A 16,509-nucleotide genomic window follows, 5' to 3' on the forward strand; every position below is an offset into this window, starting at 1 on the left:
TTCAAGGGCATTCGATTAACTTTATAAGGTATTGCTAAGGGAAATAAATATTTTATGATGGTGGACGAAAACTGAATTTTTAAATTAGATTTAAAGTGGTTTAGAGAAACGTTAGAAATTTTCGCGGAGACGAAGTAGCAAGAAGCAATAGCATTCAATTTCCGGGATTTAGGGGCCAAGTAAGTTCACTTCAGTAAAGTAGCGATTTCGGCGAGTGGGTGCAAGTTGATATAGTGGAACACTGAAAACACACATGGACGAAACAAACAAAACACACATGCTGGTGTGTTTTTCATATCTCCTGACCCGGTGTGTTTGCGCTTTTGCGTTACCAAGTGACTGATCCATATTGATTGTAGCCTTCCACAAACAGAGGATAAATGTTCAAGGAAAACCACAATTCTATAGCAGCAACCCAATAAACCTCAGTTTAATAAACAGCGCGCGTATTGTGGTGGATATTAATGTGCTAGGCAAGATTAGACCCAGAGATCATAACATGATGGGGGAAGGTTAGGAGTGGACCTCAAAAAAAAAAGGAAAGCTTGTGAAAAATAGGAAAACCAGACCTTTGTATCAGACACCTTGCGGGTGTTTAAAATCATTCTTCTCAACAAACGTCTGCTTTTATCCAGAGATACAAAAGATAGTGTAGACACGTTACAATAAAACGTGCTATAGAAAACGCAGGCAACAGTAGGTATAGGAGTAGTATGATGTCAAAAATAACAAGTTGATATTTAAAACGAAACCAAAATGTCTGAAAAACAAAGCTGATGAGTATGACGGTTAGATTTCAATTAGCGGAGCCGCGAAAATTGATTGCCCAAGAAGTACTTACTGCTCTTTTGAGTTACCCATATCATTGAAAATGCAAACTCCTAAGACAGGAAGAAGTTTCAAAACCGTAAAAAAGCTACCCGTTGGCATAAAATGCAATCTACGCACTGGCAGACGCACAGGGTAACACCACGCAAATAGAGCATGACGTAATGAAAGTGCCAGAACAGTTTTAAACAAGGCTCGACTCTGGAGACCTTATGTCAGGACACAGAACGGGCACACGAATGCTTAGAATTGGAAGGCGAGCAAATAGGGAAAGAGTTTATTCAGGATATCACACAGGCTTCTCGAAGGGCATAGCGTAACAGGGAGCACATAATTTTTAGTGAAAACGCAGAAAATGCTTAAAGAAGAGAAAACACAAGTCACAAAGAAGAACTCAAGTTAACAAAAATGGTAATATAGCTACTGCAACTACGTATGTATACAATCAAAAGTAGATGAATGCAATAAAGACACAGCCAACATGAGCACGTCGGAGATAAAAAAATATCGCCAAAAGCAAGAAACATAAGAAATAAAAAGTACACAGAAACGGAAGTTCAGTGAATAGAATATGGTCCCTAATGATCAGATACATGGTGTTGAAAGGTTTTGTGGCATGAAACAGATGCAATAACCTCGAAGAGATCATTCCAAAAGCATATAGTACGTGGGAGGCAGATGAATTGAAGGCATGCATGGTACCATAAATGCGTGAGATGCTGAACTGGTTGTACAGTCTACGTTACGTGGTAAATGGGTGTCGAAGATTACACTCGGATGATCTCGATGAGTTAATATATTTATGAAATAGGCATAAAAGTGATAAGGATTGATGTGTGTGTAACGGTTGAAGAGAGCATTCATGTTTAATCTGGGTGATGCTAGCGTACCTGTCGTAAATAGATGATTTAAAAGGAGCAGCCCGATTCTGAGTCAACTCAATCATTTCAATTACGCCGTTTAGATGGAGAGACCATATAGAAGAATGAAATTATGGCTGTGGAAGGAGGAATGTTAGAAAAGCAAGTTTACGAACGATACACGTGGAATTCCGCAAGTTGCGTCGTAGATAACCAAGTTATCGAGAAGCTTACCCGCATATGGTAGAGATGTGACCTGTCCAAGAAAAATTGTAACTGAAAATGATGCCAAGATTTTTGTACGGCGAAGTCCGCTTTAGCAAGTTATTGTTTATGGTATACAGAAAATCAGAGGTTATAAGTTTACGGCAAAAAGTCATAACATTACACTTATTTAAAATTATTCTGATGAGCCAGGTGTCACAGCAGATTTAAATCAGATTAAGATCATTTTGAAAGGCTAGATGATCGTAGGAAATATTTATTTTACGCTATATAACGCAATCATCAGCAAAGAGCAAAACGCATGATGTTAAATTTGTACCCAATTCGTTGACGTAAATTAAAAAAAGTAAGCGGCGTGAAACACTGCCTTGAGGTACACCAGAAGTCATGTCCGAAAGGGTGGAAGAAAATTTATTGGCTACAGTAAACTGCTGACGGAATGTAATAAAATTTCGAAGCCATAAGAACGTTAGTTTCGAAGCATTACATTCCGTCAGCAGTTCACTGCAGCCAACAATTTTTTTCCACTCTTTCGGACGTGACTTCTGGTGTACCTCAAGGCAGCGTTGTAGGCCCCTTACTTTTTTTAATTTACATCAAAGACTTGGGTACAAATTTAACATCATACGTTCAGCTCTTTGCTGAAAGCACTCAACGGCATAAAAATAGTAACAACCTGCGGGTGAGGAAGAAGGCAACACCGTGTATTATTTTGATGAGCGACGAGCCTTAATGCTGAAAGCATGCCTCAGAGTCCTAAGCGTGCCCAATCACTAGTTAAGGTTACAACTATGCTGCCTAACATGGTACGAATGAATCGCATACGAGCCACAGTATATTTTGTCAACTGAGGGAAAAGCTTGGTTTGACTGAAATACTTAAGCAGAGAATTACAATTCACAAATCATACAAGAGAAAAAGTGCGACTTAACGGAGTTTACTGAAAGACTTGGACAACGACAGGCGTTTATTTTGATTAACAACGCGGTTACAAAGGGTACAATAAAATTCCAGGAAATAGGCATCATGGAAAATTCTCCTGCCCTCGGGAGCCATGTTCAAGGGTTGAACCGGAAAGCAGAGCCGCTAACTGTAGACATTGTTGGGCGATCTGGAGTGTACTGTCGTCCAGGATGCCCACGTGTACTGTTGTATTCAATGCTACACACAATGTTGGAGAAATGAAAGGAAAGGAAAAAATAAAAGAAGCTTGAGAAGCCAAAGAATTCTTTGCCGCAATGGCCGTGGACGGTGCTGCCTTTTCTTGAATGCGCGTCGCATGTGCTGCGAATCGTATCTGTTTGACCATCGTTTAAGTATATAAAAATAAAATATATCCGTATGAATTGAAACGTGTTATAAAAGAACCGGCTGCTTGTTTGAAATGTGCAAGTTCCTCCGAGATAACACATCGCTGGTTATGGTTACTACCTCGGCATTCGGCGCGACAGAGATCTAGGCTCTAAACCAATTTGAAGCGAGCAATAAATAGAATGGTAGCGTACGTGTGTCTAATATAGATAGGTCAGCGTTCGTTATTGCTCGTTAGGTGTTTAAAATGTTTCATTGTTCCGTAAGCAAAATAGTCAACTGACGTTTGAACGGGTAGGCTGCAACCGTTGTGTTATCACACAGGTATTCGGAGTACAAGACTAACTTTGCTACAATTAGGTGCCTGATATTCTTTATGTGCCTAAGAATACTTTTTACGTGCCCACAATGAAGAAAAAATCCCGCAGTAGGTATTCTTCGGAACATACCCACTCTCTATTCACACCAAATTGCATTTTAATGAGCTTGTGTATTCCTCATAATGGACCACAACCAAACTCCAACCATCGCTTTATATCTAACTGTTCTTGTCAATATTGTCGATTGTCTCGCGCAATTATAAAAGGCGCAGAAAACACGCCTAGAGAAAAAAATATAAAACGCTTTGCAATGATGCCTTTTGGAGAAAATCAAAACAAAAACAGGCGCAGTTTGGGTTAATTTATATTCAGGTAAGTTTGCCTGCTTTATTTTCACCATAAGCGCAATAAATAATTTTTGGGCCACCGCTTCAGTGCGGAGGTGAGGAGGTAACGCGAACACAAGGCGGTAGAGGACGGGAAGGAGGGCTCTTTATTTGACCATGTTCTCTGGGGTGTTAACCGCCATACCCGGTTACATTTAACAAGGATTCCTGTTCAGACGCTTATGTAGATGAACCTATCGTATCTTACTTGCGACTACAAGCTAGCACAGATTATCAGTGAAAGAAAAAAGAAAACAGGTTGCAGAAACAAGTTTTTCATTTGTCATTCCCCCTCGACAATCATTACGTCACCTCATTTCTGCAGGGGGCACTCAACAGCATTCTTGATGATCAACAAGCACTAGTATCAGCTACATTCTTTATGGCTTACGTGAGCAATGAGGCTGAGTTTGTTTCGAGCACTTCACCCAAGATTTCTTTGGTTCGGTGGTAAACCTAAAATTCTGGGCTTTGTGCGTGTGCAATTGTGTTGTGGAGGCATAACGTATCTCGGCAGAGCCGTACGGGAACAGGGGCACCGCAGACCAGTCCACACACCACTCATCAGTCAATACGAGAGGTGAAACAGCGCAAGCCTGGCAGAGAGTCAGCAAGACACAAGAAACGGACATGTAGCACGCGTATTAGCTATTGGAGATATCCCTTAACATAGCGCGAAAGGAGGGGTCGCTTTGGCTCCGACAGAGAGCGGCACTTTTGCATAAGGCCTGTAGAAAAGGCGTACCTACACCATTGACTACAGTATTTAAGAGACATGCGGCTATATTCTGACATCTTAACCCAAAAGAGAAAAATTTTAAATATTTGAAAGGTGTTTATATTAAAAATTTAAGGACACTTACCTAAAATAAAGCAGGATAAGGCATAAAATTTGAATTCCTGAGCAGCCTGAAGTTTGTGGGCCGCAGTGATTCTAGAGAAAAACACTATATACTTCCAAAATACAGTGATAAGGCTTTGCGGCGTGAAGAATAACCGTCACAAATAGCTGTAGTGAAATACAAGGCGGCAGCCTCTTGAGCCAAGGTCACAAAAAGCTCGAACAAGTAGAATATAAGTAGCTTGAACGTGTTGCCAGCGCTGGTCTCAAACACACATAGGAATCAGGCTGTGCGATATGCCACGAATACGGATTCTTGGGTAAGTTGGCGTCACTATTTCGACGAATTCATGGCGCAAAGAAGGAGGACAAGAAAGAGGACACACAACACGGTGCTAACTTCCAACTAGATTTGTTTCACATAGACGCACATATAAGTATCCACAGCCTACCCGCAATCACTTCCCACTCTCACCGCCAATACTGACGTGTTGCAGCCATGCGCGTAAACGTTGCCTGCTTATCAGACAAACTTAGTGACGGCACGCTCACACAGGACAACCCCGCTTTACTAATCAAATCTGCCTCTATTATTACTCTTACATTTTGTTCCTTAAATATCAAAGTACCACGCATTGCTCAAACCGTGGCACCCAGCCGCAGTCGTGGCCGTGAACAGACAATTGACCATCCTTGTAGTTGCTGGCAATTCCTCTGTGCTCACTTAACCGGTCTTTAAGAGATCGGCCGATTCGGCCTATATATTGCTTCCCGCAGGCTAGGGGAACCTCGTACCTACACCGACCCTGCATTCCACACAAGCCTTCCTATGTCATTTTTACACCCAAGCGATGCTTTACGGAAGGGGTTAGTCAATTTGCATATTTTATTCAATTTATTTGGTGCAGAGACAACAACCTTTACGTTCATCCGATTGGCTATTTGTTTTAAATGGTTAAATGTATTGTGCAAATATGGACTCACTGCTACATTTTTCTTTTCACCCTCCATCATTCGGCCCTTTCCCTATTATAAATTCTTGAGGTTACTCTCCGCTACCAATACTAGAGTGGCCGCCGGATACCCAGCAGTGAGCAAGCGCTCCGTTTGCTCTTTGTAGCCACTTTGCATGAAATGGTGGCACAATTTTTGAGGAGAATTCATAAAACACAGGTAAACTATGCCTCTTTTTGTGAGATTGGATCAAGCCGAATGATAAGGTAACAGGCCCTTGTCTGCTCTCGGGTGATATACCCAACATACATGCTGCTCAGAGAGCGTCAGTTTAATATCAAGGCAGTGTAGCACCTTTTTGTCCAGAATCTCATTAGTTATTATTCCAGTGGTAGGCATCGGTGGGCACTGTCAGCAAACACTACAAACGATAATAATTTCCCTGGGTACATAGACACCCTCCACTGTTTAACTAACAAAGCCTGGCTAAGGGTTACACTATCACGTTTACATGAGTGACAAGCGAAGGAGGTATATTCAGAGCGAACGTGTTATCAATACAAGACAACACGAACCAGCGTGGTGTTCGTGTTGGAAAGCGCTGCCCAACTACGATCGCGTGAACTTGTTTTTTTTCCTTTTTGTGATGATATTGATGACCACCTGAAAATTTTTCGCTGGTACCCACAACGGGTCATTGGGAGGGCTAAATCACTCATTCAAATTTGTTAGTACTTCAGGGACCGTAAATAAATCCAAATTACCCATTATTATCATCCATCAGCAATTCAAGCGACCTGAAGCAGGAAGTTAGGCTGAATAAAGTTATATATATATTGCAGCAAAGAGTATGAGTGGACGCCTAAGAGCAAGTCAACCTAACCCAGCGCTATCCGCTTATGGGGGTATGCGGTGCATCGGTGTAGGCAGACGAAGAAGTAGAAGAACACTGCTCTCGGCTCTTGCGTGTCAACGTCTCGACCGTGAATAAACCTCTCTCTAACCGGCTACCCAGGTGTCAGCTATCTCCTTTACACGTGGTAGAGGAGCCCGGGTGTCACCCCAGTCCTGGAACTCCGGAGCCGCAAACTCCCCGCAGTCATGAACACCAAATGACACCAGAGCGCTACACCCTCGCCGCCGACTGTGATGTGCTCCGGTGCCATACGTGAGCGAGATTCACTGGGCTTCAACGGCACCGATGAAAATGACGCGGAAGATTGGCAGTCATCATTCGAGCGAGAGTTTACACATAATCTATATAACGAAGTTATGAAACTGAGCAAACTGTGCTTCTTGATGCACGCCGTCGCTGAACTTCGGTACGGGAACAACGCGCATCGCTTCAAGACATGGGCGGATTTCAACGCTGATTTCTTGGTTACTTTTGGATTCGGACAGTCCGAAAGCTTTGCGCAGAACAGCGCTCGCGGCAACGTGCACAGCGCGCGCGTGAAACTTTCACAAGTTATATTCAAGATGTTGTCGACTTTTCCAAACGGATAAATAGCAGTATGACTCAACGCGATAAAGTCAAGAACATTCTGAAGGGCATTGATGACGACGCTTATCAAACGTTGCTTGCTAAAAACCCGCATACGGTTGGCTACATCATCAGTAATTGCCAGTCTTACGAGGAGCTGCGCAAAGAGCGGGCCCTCACGAGGCGCAAAGTCATGCATGAGCCCTTGGCAAGTCTAGCCACTGATGCCCAAAAGAGTCCAACCATGTTTCAGCCCATCCAGCAATCGGGGCGAGAAGAGGTTGCTCGCCAGCTGTCTCTTCTGCCGTACACGGAACCACCGCGCTCCTCACTTGCCGCTGCTGTTCGAAACGTCATCCAAGAGTAGCTTGCCGAAGGACTCCCTTGTGTACGTCCGCATCCTCCTGTTGTCGATCCCTTGACCTACAGCGACAACCCAGCTAGATCATTTGCCGACGTCGCTGCGCCAAGGCCTTTCCAAGACAAGCGCAGACACCATGGGCTGAGGTCGTAGCGAGGCCCAGGATTAGCTTTCCCATGGCCGCTCGTACCATCACCACCGTGAGGCCATCGACGCTTCCAGGATATCAAGTTGGCAATCCATGGTGCACGGCCGACAACCGTCCCATCTGTTTTTTTTTGTGTTGCATTTCGGGACACGTGTCTCGGTACTGCCGCCGTAACGTGGTACCTCCATGACACGAGGAATTTCCCCGAATAGTGACCGCTCGTCGCCTCCTTTCAATCCACCACCACTCGTCCCCTGCTCGAGTCTGACCCTTCTCATCACCGCGACTTCATCAATCGTCGTTCCATGTCCCCACGGCAAGGCTCTCTGCGTTTTATGCGCCGCCTCCTGCCACCAGCGACGCGGGAAACTACATGGCGGAGTTATTGAGGCAAGAACTCCGTCTTCATCAAACTGCCGCACACCCAAGTTTTCACTATTATATGTAATTGATGCCGCTGTCGAAGGTGTCGCTGCGGTCGCATTAATTGACACTGGAGCCGCCGTTTCAATTATAGATGCAAAATTATGCCGCCGTGTAAAGAAAGTGACGACCCCACATTCGGGATTATTATTACGCACCGCTAAGGCAGAACACATTTATCCCTTAGGCGCGTGCACCGCACTAGTCATCATTCAAGACATTCTATACGTCATCGAGTTCATTGTTCTCTCATCGGGCTCACATGAAGTCAACTTGGGTTGGGATTTTCTGTCATGAAACATAGCTGTTATCAATTGCGGTCATGCTGAAGTTGAATTCGTAATGTTCCTGAAGCTTACTGCTAACAGTTCACATTTTTAAAAAACTTGTCGCTGTCGCGGATACCACGACTCTGCAATCCGCTGCCGTCCTCGTGAGTTTATCCTACAGCGTTGTCTATGAGGGACAACGCTGCAGGATATCGACGGTCTCTTCCGACGGTCTCTTCCGTTGCCCTTCGCCGTGTTAACTGTTTCGGACGGCCGCACCACAATTGTTGAAGCTCATCCCGACTCTTGCCCCCTTCCTTGCTCCGCGGTGAATGTCTCGACACCATCGAGCCGACAGGCTCTTCCGTCGTCATAGATGTGTCCGACGATTTGCCGCTTGTTGATATCGACGCACTCTCTTCTCTATATCCAACGTCGCCGCCCCACTCGGAAGCTTTCAGTCGTGCTATAGACGCAAATCTCACTCCACAAGAACGAGGCTAACTTCTGCAGTTACTACATCCATTTCAGTCGTCCTTTCGATTCTGCAAAGACACCACTCGGCGGAACGTCAACTGTAACACACCATATCGACGCCGGATCCCACGCACATGTACGGCAGCGACCCTACCGCGTGTCCACCACTGAACGTCACATTATTGACGATAAGGTCGACGACATGCTGCAGCGCGTTGTTATCCGCCCATCAAACAGTTCATGTGCCTCCCCTGTTGTCCTTGTCAAGAAGAACGACTGTTTCATCCGCTTCTGTGTTGACCACCGACGTCTCAACATAATTACTCGGAAGGATGTCTACCCTTTGCCCCCAATAAATGATGCCCTCAACTGCTTGCACGGATCTGAATTTTTCTCCTCCCTCGACTTACGCTCAGGATATTGGCAAGTCTCCATGGCAGACGCAGATCAGCCTAGAACGGCATTCGTTACTCCCGACGGCTTCTACGAATTTAACGTCATGCCGTTCGGTCTATGTAACGCGCCCGCAACATGCGAAAGAATGATGGACAACATTCTTCGTGGCCTGAAGTGGAAGACTTGCTTGTGCTGCCTTGACAACGTCGTCGTATTTTCTCGGAATTTCCCGACGCGTCTAGTTCGCATAGACAAAATACTGACAATCATGGCGGCAGCAGGACTCAAACTAAAAAAAATGTCACTTTTGTCCTCAGCAGCTGATGATCCTGGGCGACATCGTTAGCAAGGATGGAATCCTTCCTGATCCAGCTAAGCTCTGTGCGGTGACAGAATTTCTGAAACCTGCCACGCAGAAGGCTCTTCGCAGCTACCCCGGACTGTGTTCGTATTTCCTACACTCAATCCGCACGCTTGCATCTATCAGCGCTCCATTAACTGAGGTCCTCTGCGACGACAATCGCCTCTGAGCGTGGTCACCGGCTTGCGACGACGTGCTTTCCACACTACGCCATCTGTTGACATTTCCGCCGATCTCGTGGCATTTCGACACCACGGCTCCGAATGAAATCCACACTGACGCCAGCGGCATTGGGATGGGAGTAGTCCTAGGCCAAAGGAAGCCCGGATTTGATGAATACGTAGTCGCCTACGCCAGTCGCCCCCTCACGAAAACGGAGACAAACTATTCAGTCACTGAGGAAGAATGTCTAGCCATCGTTTGGGCCCTTTCGAAGTTTACACCTTACCTATATGGCCGCCCATTCGACGTTGTAACCGATCACCATGCGTTGTGGTGGTTGTCCTTTCCAAAAGATCACGCAGTTCATCTTGCGCGGTGGGCTGTTCGTCTGCAGGACTACAATATTCGTGTTGTATATCGCTCAGGATGCAAGCAAAAAGACGCTGATACCCTTTCGCGTTCTCCATTCTCGTCTGATGCTGACAGCGTTTCCAGCGCAAGCAGCTCTGCAGCCCCCCTGGACGCTGACTCCATGCCTACTTAGCAACGCAAGGACCCGTGGATCGCTGCCCCTTACGACCATCTGTAGAGTGCCACACCAACTGCAGCGTTTCGCGCACTTCGGCGCTAAGCATCTCACTTTGCGATTCATGACAACGGGTTGTATCGACGCAACTATAGCTCCGGCGGGCGCCACTGGCTTGTCGTCATCCCCCGCCAGTTGCACTCAGAAATATGGGATTCCTTTCACAGTTAGCCTCATTGCACCCACGCCAGTGTCTTGAAGACATACCGACGTCTCTGGCTCCGCAACAACTGGCAGGGTATGTACAGCTTCGTTCGCCAGTACGTTCGCTCTTGCAGACACTGCCAGCGCCGTAAACCCCCGCTTCAGCGTTCGTTACCTTGGCGAAATATTATAAAATTATTACCTTGGCGAATGAGACCATTCGACCGCATCGGAATACATCTGTATGGGCCTCTCCCTTGCACCGCAGCTGGCAACCGCTGCGTCATCGTTGCTGTTGACCACCTTACCCGGTACGCCGAGACTGCTGCGTCACCCGCTGCTACAGCCCGCGACGTTGCGTGCTTCCTTCTTCGCCATTTTATTCTGCGTCATGGAGTGCCCCGCGAACTCCTCAGTGACCGGAGTAAGGATGTTCTATCGGGAGGGATCGAGGCGCTTCTGACAGCATGCCGTACCGTCCACCGTACCACAACGGCCTACCATCCGCAGTGCAACGGCTTAACCGAGCGGTTCAACCGTACACTGGGCGACACGCTGGCTATGTATGTGGCGTCAGATCATTCTGACTGGGACGCCCTGCTTTCATTCATCACATGCGCTTATAATACGGCCGTACTGTCCACAACCGGCTTTTTTCCATTTTTCTCTTTTGTGCGGTCGTAAGCCGTCCTGCCCCATCGACACGATTCTTCCCCACCACTTCGATGCTTCCGAAACCAGGCCCGATTTCTGACGTTGGCAAACACACCGAAGAGGGCCGCCAACTAGCGCGATCTTTCACGACCGAAGAAGAAGCTCGCCAGAAGATTCGCCTTGATGAGTCCGCACCTGCCTGTAGCTTTTCGCCCGGCTCTCTCGTCTGGCTATTGTACCGAATGAGACACCTGGACTATCCAATAAACTACTTTCGAGATACCACTGCCCCTACCGCGATGTTCAACGCACGTCTCCCGTAAATTACGTTGTCGAGCCGGTCACCGCTTCTGCCGACGAGCGCTGTCATGGCCGTAAGTTCGTTTACCTTCATCGCCTCAAAGGTTACGTAGGACCACTCACCGTATCGTCCCCATGAGAAGCAAGGATGGCTCCTCTTTGCCGAGGGGAGGGTGATTGTAGGGAAGAGTATGAGCGGACGCCTCAGAGCATGTCAACCTAACGCAGCGCTATCCCTATGGTGGTAAGCGTTGCATCGGGGTAAGAGGATGAAGAAGTAGAAGAACGCTCGCCGTGAGGTCTCGCGGAAACCTGCTTTCAGCTCTTGCGTGTGCACATCTCTACCGTGAATAAACCTCTCTCTAACCGGCTACCCAGGCGTCGGCTATTTCCTTCACAATATATTCGCTTTTACATACCTGAAATTTGTTGCGTCAAGAGGTATTATGAGTGGAAACGATAGACTAAACCACAAACGGTCAACTCAGTCCTTCAAAATCAGTTGTCTAGCTGCTGAGAGGGGCCGACATTCTGTATAATAAATTTGATTCTTTCTGGACTTGGCACTGCGCACTCATCTCCGTAGGGGAAAGCCGTGTTCTAAAAATAAATAAATTTAGCCTTGGAGTCCGACGGCGCCGCTTGGTGAAGGTCACTTTGCATTGCCGGGAACCACAAAATTGAACATCCTGCTAGGATTATATATATTCGTATTCTTCAAATCTTAGGAGTGCTTGTGTATAAGCAGCGTTTAAATGCCAATATCGTCTTAATCTTGACGATTCAAAAACAGACAGATCCGGTATGCCGAACTGCATCGGTGCTGTGACAGCGGCATTACTAAATGGTCCACTAGCTGGTTGCCGCTGGTGTTCGTATGTCCTGGGACCGGGGCCAAACGTACCTCCTTCACGTGCCTTGAATAACAAACAATAATGTACAGTCGCAAGAAGTTTATGCCAATACAACTGACATCGAATTGGATAATATGATCATATCTGAAAATTCTGCGCTCCTTTACATTGAGGGACAGCTATTGCTAAAACATCAGCCATAAAATGAGTGTGTAGCCCTGGATTCGCAGCAAATAACTCTAATCTATTGAAAAAAATAAAAATGTATTCTTTCGCTATGTTTTCCCACAAAACGGCATACCATCCGTGCTCACGCGACTTCCATCGCCCGATAGCGCTGACTGGGTGTGAACACACCAACGCGACACGCCTTCCACAAGTGAATATGTCAATATGACAAATAATAAACTGCTTCAGGTTAATTTCTTGTCTTTCTTTTGTTCTTTATTGTCTTTTGTTATGAATAATTACGGAGGGGGCTGTTTTGAAAGGCACTGTTCGCGTCTATTAGTTTTCATTTCTTTGTCTTTCTGAGTGCCCTGCATGCGCAAGCAGGCTTGCAGACGCCGCATACAGCCTGAAGTTAGGGTGTTGTCCTCCTGGGGTGCACCTCTTCTTAGCAAGGGCATCAATTTCAAGTGCCGGCTGGCAGGCACCCTGATACAACGTTTTGGTTTGAAAATCAGTATTGTGATGTTTTTGTGTCAGCGGCACTGGACTATACCACGATAAGTTCGAAACTGAAGAAGTCGAAGACGACGTAAGCATTAACAACAAGGCGCACACCCGAACGTGGGTATGCGATGTAAGAAGGGTGTGTGGAAGAAGTTCATGGAAGAGGAATGTGAGAAGGTTAGAACGTTGGGACCAAGCAAGACCGGCTGGAGCGAAGGCTGCTGATCGATTGCTACCTGGTGACGGTGACGCGAGGGTCAAGCACCAGTGTCAAGGCGATCGCGCAGTTCCACCGCAACGTGTACACCTCCTTCCAGCGCAACGAAGCCGCGCGGTAGAGCCGGACACCCATCCATGCACCTTACTAGGCCCCTCAGCTTTGCGCCGAGCATCCTGGCCACCATTCTGACCCATGGTGGCCGCCACGGCATTAGGCGGACCACCCGGGCTCCTCCGGCACATCGCAACACGTGTTGTTTGCGCCGGGGATCCTCTGCTCGTGGGACCTTTTTGCAGTCGGCAGGTCTTGCATTCCTGCCACGATTTCTAGTTCTAGTACTCAGGTTTTTTGGCCAGTCATGGCAATGGCGATAAGGCGCAATTTCACTAGTTCTGTCTACGACGCCTGTGAAGACATCGCCTTCCGCTCACGCAATCATAAAATGCCACGTGTGAACCCAAGAGCTCTATCAGCAACCTGAACTCTGATCAGGTTTTTATTTGCATAACTCGTTAAATGTTCCTGTTGCTAGGACTATCGCGACTAATACCTTAGTCGTAAGTTTTCGCTCTCATACTTCCTGTCTACCGTCTATCTACCCATAAATAGTATTCTTCCCTTTTTTCAATCACTGTGCGGCTTCGTTATCACTGCCCCTTACGTGCGCTAGTATCGTTGTTCCTCAGCACCCGAACTCTGACATCATCACAGGTACACCATTCCAACTACTCCATATTCTGAGACAATTCCCCGAGGAAGTACATGCTTCTAAGGAGCAACAACGCCGATAAGATCTTTGGCACGGCTGCAAAAACAATTTGCATTCTTAAAGATTGATTCGTACTGTCCACGTTTTACGTTTGTGCACAACAGGACTTCCAAACCAGCAGCTTAACAGTTTCCGGGTTCAAGAGCATTCACTACAAAACTTTTAAAAACAACAGCAGTAACGCGACGTTGTTAAGTATGTTTTCAAGTGTCATCGTCTGCAGCCTGATTTCAGAGGTCAATATACTGAGGCCAGAAACCGGGGACAGCATCAACAGTACAAATAGTAGAAATAGCTGTGGAAAAATGTGCAAGTTGCGGGAGTCGTATTGCGAGAGCTTGAGATCGCTTCTAAGGTAAAATAAACTTTACTAAGGGAAGAAGGTGAGTAAACGTCTTTCAGAAATGGTGACACATGCCCCTACCGTAAAAAGACAACACCACCGCGAATTGAAGCTACGGCTTTGCAGGACCTGCATTACAAGACGTTTGATCAATAAAGCTACGCCGGCAAGAGAACGGGATGCACCTGGCGATGACCTGCGAAACTTGGCACGCTTTTGGCTAGGGCTAGTGTTAGGAAATAGCTTGAAATAATGTTCTTGAGAAAGTCTTGAAGTTCTTACGATTGCCGCCACCAAGTTAAACAAAAGTCAACGGCAAAGCACCAGGAAACCCCAAGTCATCGTGGTTGAACAAAACGATCTTGCGAAGCGCCAGCAAAAGTACTGTTATGTGGGCCCAGCCGCATCGCAAACTCAGCAGAAAGTTCGTCGGACAGATCAACACAACATTTATATATACTTTTGCTTCTGCATTGTTAAAAAATTATAAGTATCCCAAAATTTTAAATTTAATAAAATATTATATGCAAATGTAGACGCCTTCCGCAATTTCTGCGTAGTTCGATATTTTTGTTTTGAGAAATAGGTTGTAATATTGAAATATATATTTGAACCAACCATTGGGATAATGGAGGCCGATGTGGTCCTCCTGCTGCGACACGTAATTCCTGTGTTTTCTTAATCCCGATATTATAAAGATCGACCCACTTGGCCTAGGCATTACTTGCCACAGGTGAAAAAATTGCAGAACACGACGCTTTTCAAAGGGTGCTATATTATTTTGGCCAATATTGTATAGGATTTAGGTATTCGGCAACAAGAATTTTTTGCTTTCCGGGGCACGACAGCTTGATCTGCACAAGTGCGTTAATCATGGCACCACTTTCAATCTTTTTTACATAATTAGAGCTGCTGTGAAGCTTACGAATAATTACTTGCCCCATACCTTGTCTTTCAGAGTTTGCAGCAGGGCCTTCTTTTCAGTTTTGGGTTAAGCCCTCGCCTATGAAAAGAAGTAAAGCTTTGGAGTAACGAGAGTGTAAGTTGGGTTTGTTTGGCAAAGCACAGCCCCGAAATGCCTACCATCGCTAGCTCTAAATTACAATGAGGTAAATATTAGAGGATTTTCGGCTATCAGATCTGCAGGCCAGCCCACTTGGGCTTAAGAAAAAGGAGTATCCATGTATAATTTTTTTCTCTTCTGAGCATGTCAGGTAATAAAAACGGGTAAAACATTAACTGAAAAAATGAAAGGCGATTTTTGAGAGAATAACACATTCCCCAGTTGGTGTGCCAAACAGGATTAAAAATGATGCACCCAAAATTCCTAATGAAAAAAAATGTGTAAAACGCGGGAAGTGCGCAAGCTGATCTGACTGTTTTCTCTCTGCAGATGTGTGCAATTCTCGCATTGAGCGGAGAGTCCTATTTAGGTACATAAAGATCAACTCCAGATAGGCGGCTACGCCTAATGTAGAGCCATTGTAAATGGCACAAAAAATGACTTTTCTATGGCGTCGTAAATACACCGAAAATGTGTGGCAAGATGCAGGAAAATAAATTTTTTACGTTTAATATAGGAGGTATATTGCCTGCTCTTTCAAAGAAATTTCAGTCATATAGAAAGTACACTTTCAAAATAAGTAATAAAAAGACACTGGTATGCAGAAAACGCGCAATGCGGGCTCGCGGGGTCATTCTTCTTCGCATTTAACAAACTAGACAGCAGATGTGTCAGTTGTGTAATCTGTCAATGCAAACTTAAGACATATGAGCTTAGCAAAAAATGTAAAGATATTCGTTCATCGACTGATGTTTTCACAAACAACAATACCTGGAACACTGTTCTACCATTTGTCCCAAAAGCATACAAAATTAGCATGCTGCAGGCATAGAGTTCCGGAGTTTTTTATGGGCATTTATCTTTCAAATTCTTCATTAAGCCGTCTTTGTGTTTTGCGGAGTTTTAAGTAAAATGATGCTACAAAAAAGACTTTTTTTAACCTGGCAATACAGTGTCTTTTCCGGCTTCATACTATCATTTTGCGAAAATTTCATATTTCTTGGTCCCTAAACTATTCCTTCGGTCTCTTAAGCGAAATAATATGTGAATCAGATTTCAAGCGTTTAAATCTCGCACTTTTATGATCTTTCGCACG

At 45.6% G+C, this 16,509-nt stretch overlaps 1 long non-coding RNA gene across 3 annotated transcripts in view; it reads right to left on the reverse strand.

Moving 5' to 3' along the window:
- The window catches only part of LOC144141251 (uncharacterized), a 171,564-nt gene that overhangs the window by 36,463 nt on the left and 118,592 nt on the right, over positions 1-16,509 (reverse strand). The gene's annotated exons all lie outside the window — the stretch shown is intronic.

Source organism: Haemaphysalis longicornis, unplaced genomic scaffold (genome assembly GCF_048455015.1).
Source record: "Haemaphysalis longicornis isolate Haplotype H1 unplaced genomic scaffold, Haemaphysalis longicornis Haplotype H1 scaffold_6, whole genome shotgun sequence".
NCBI classification, from domain to species: Eukaryota; Metazoa; Arthropoda; class Arachnida; order Ixodida; family Ixodidae; genus Haemaphysalis; species Haemaphysalis longicornis.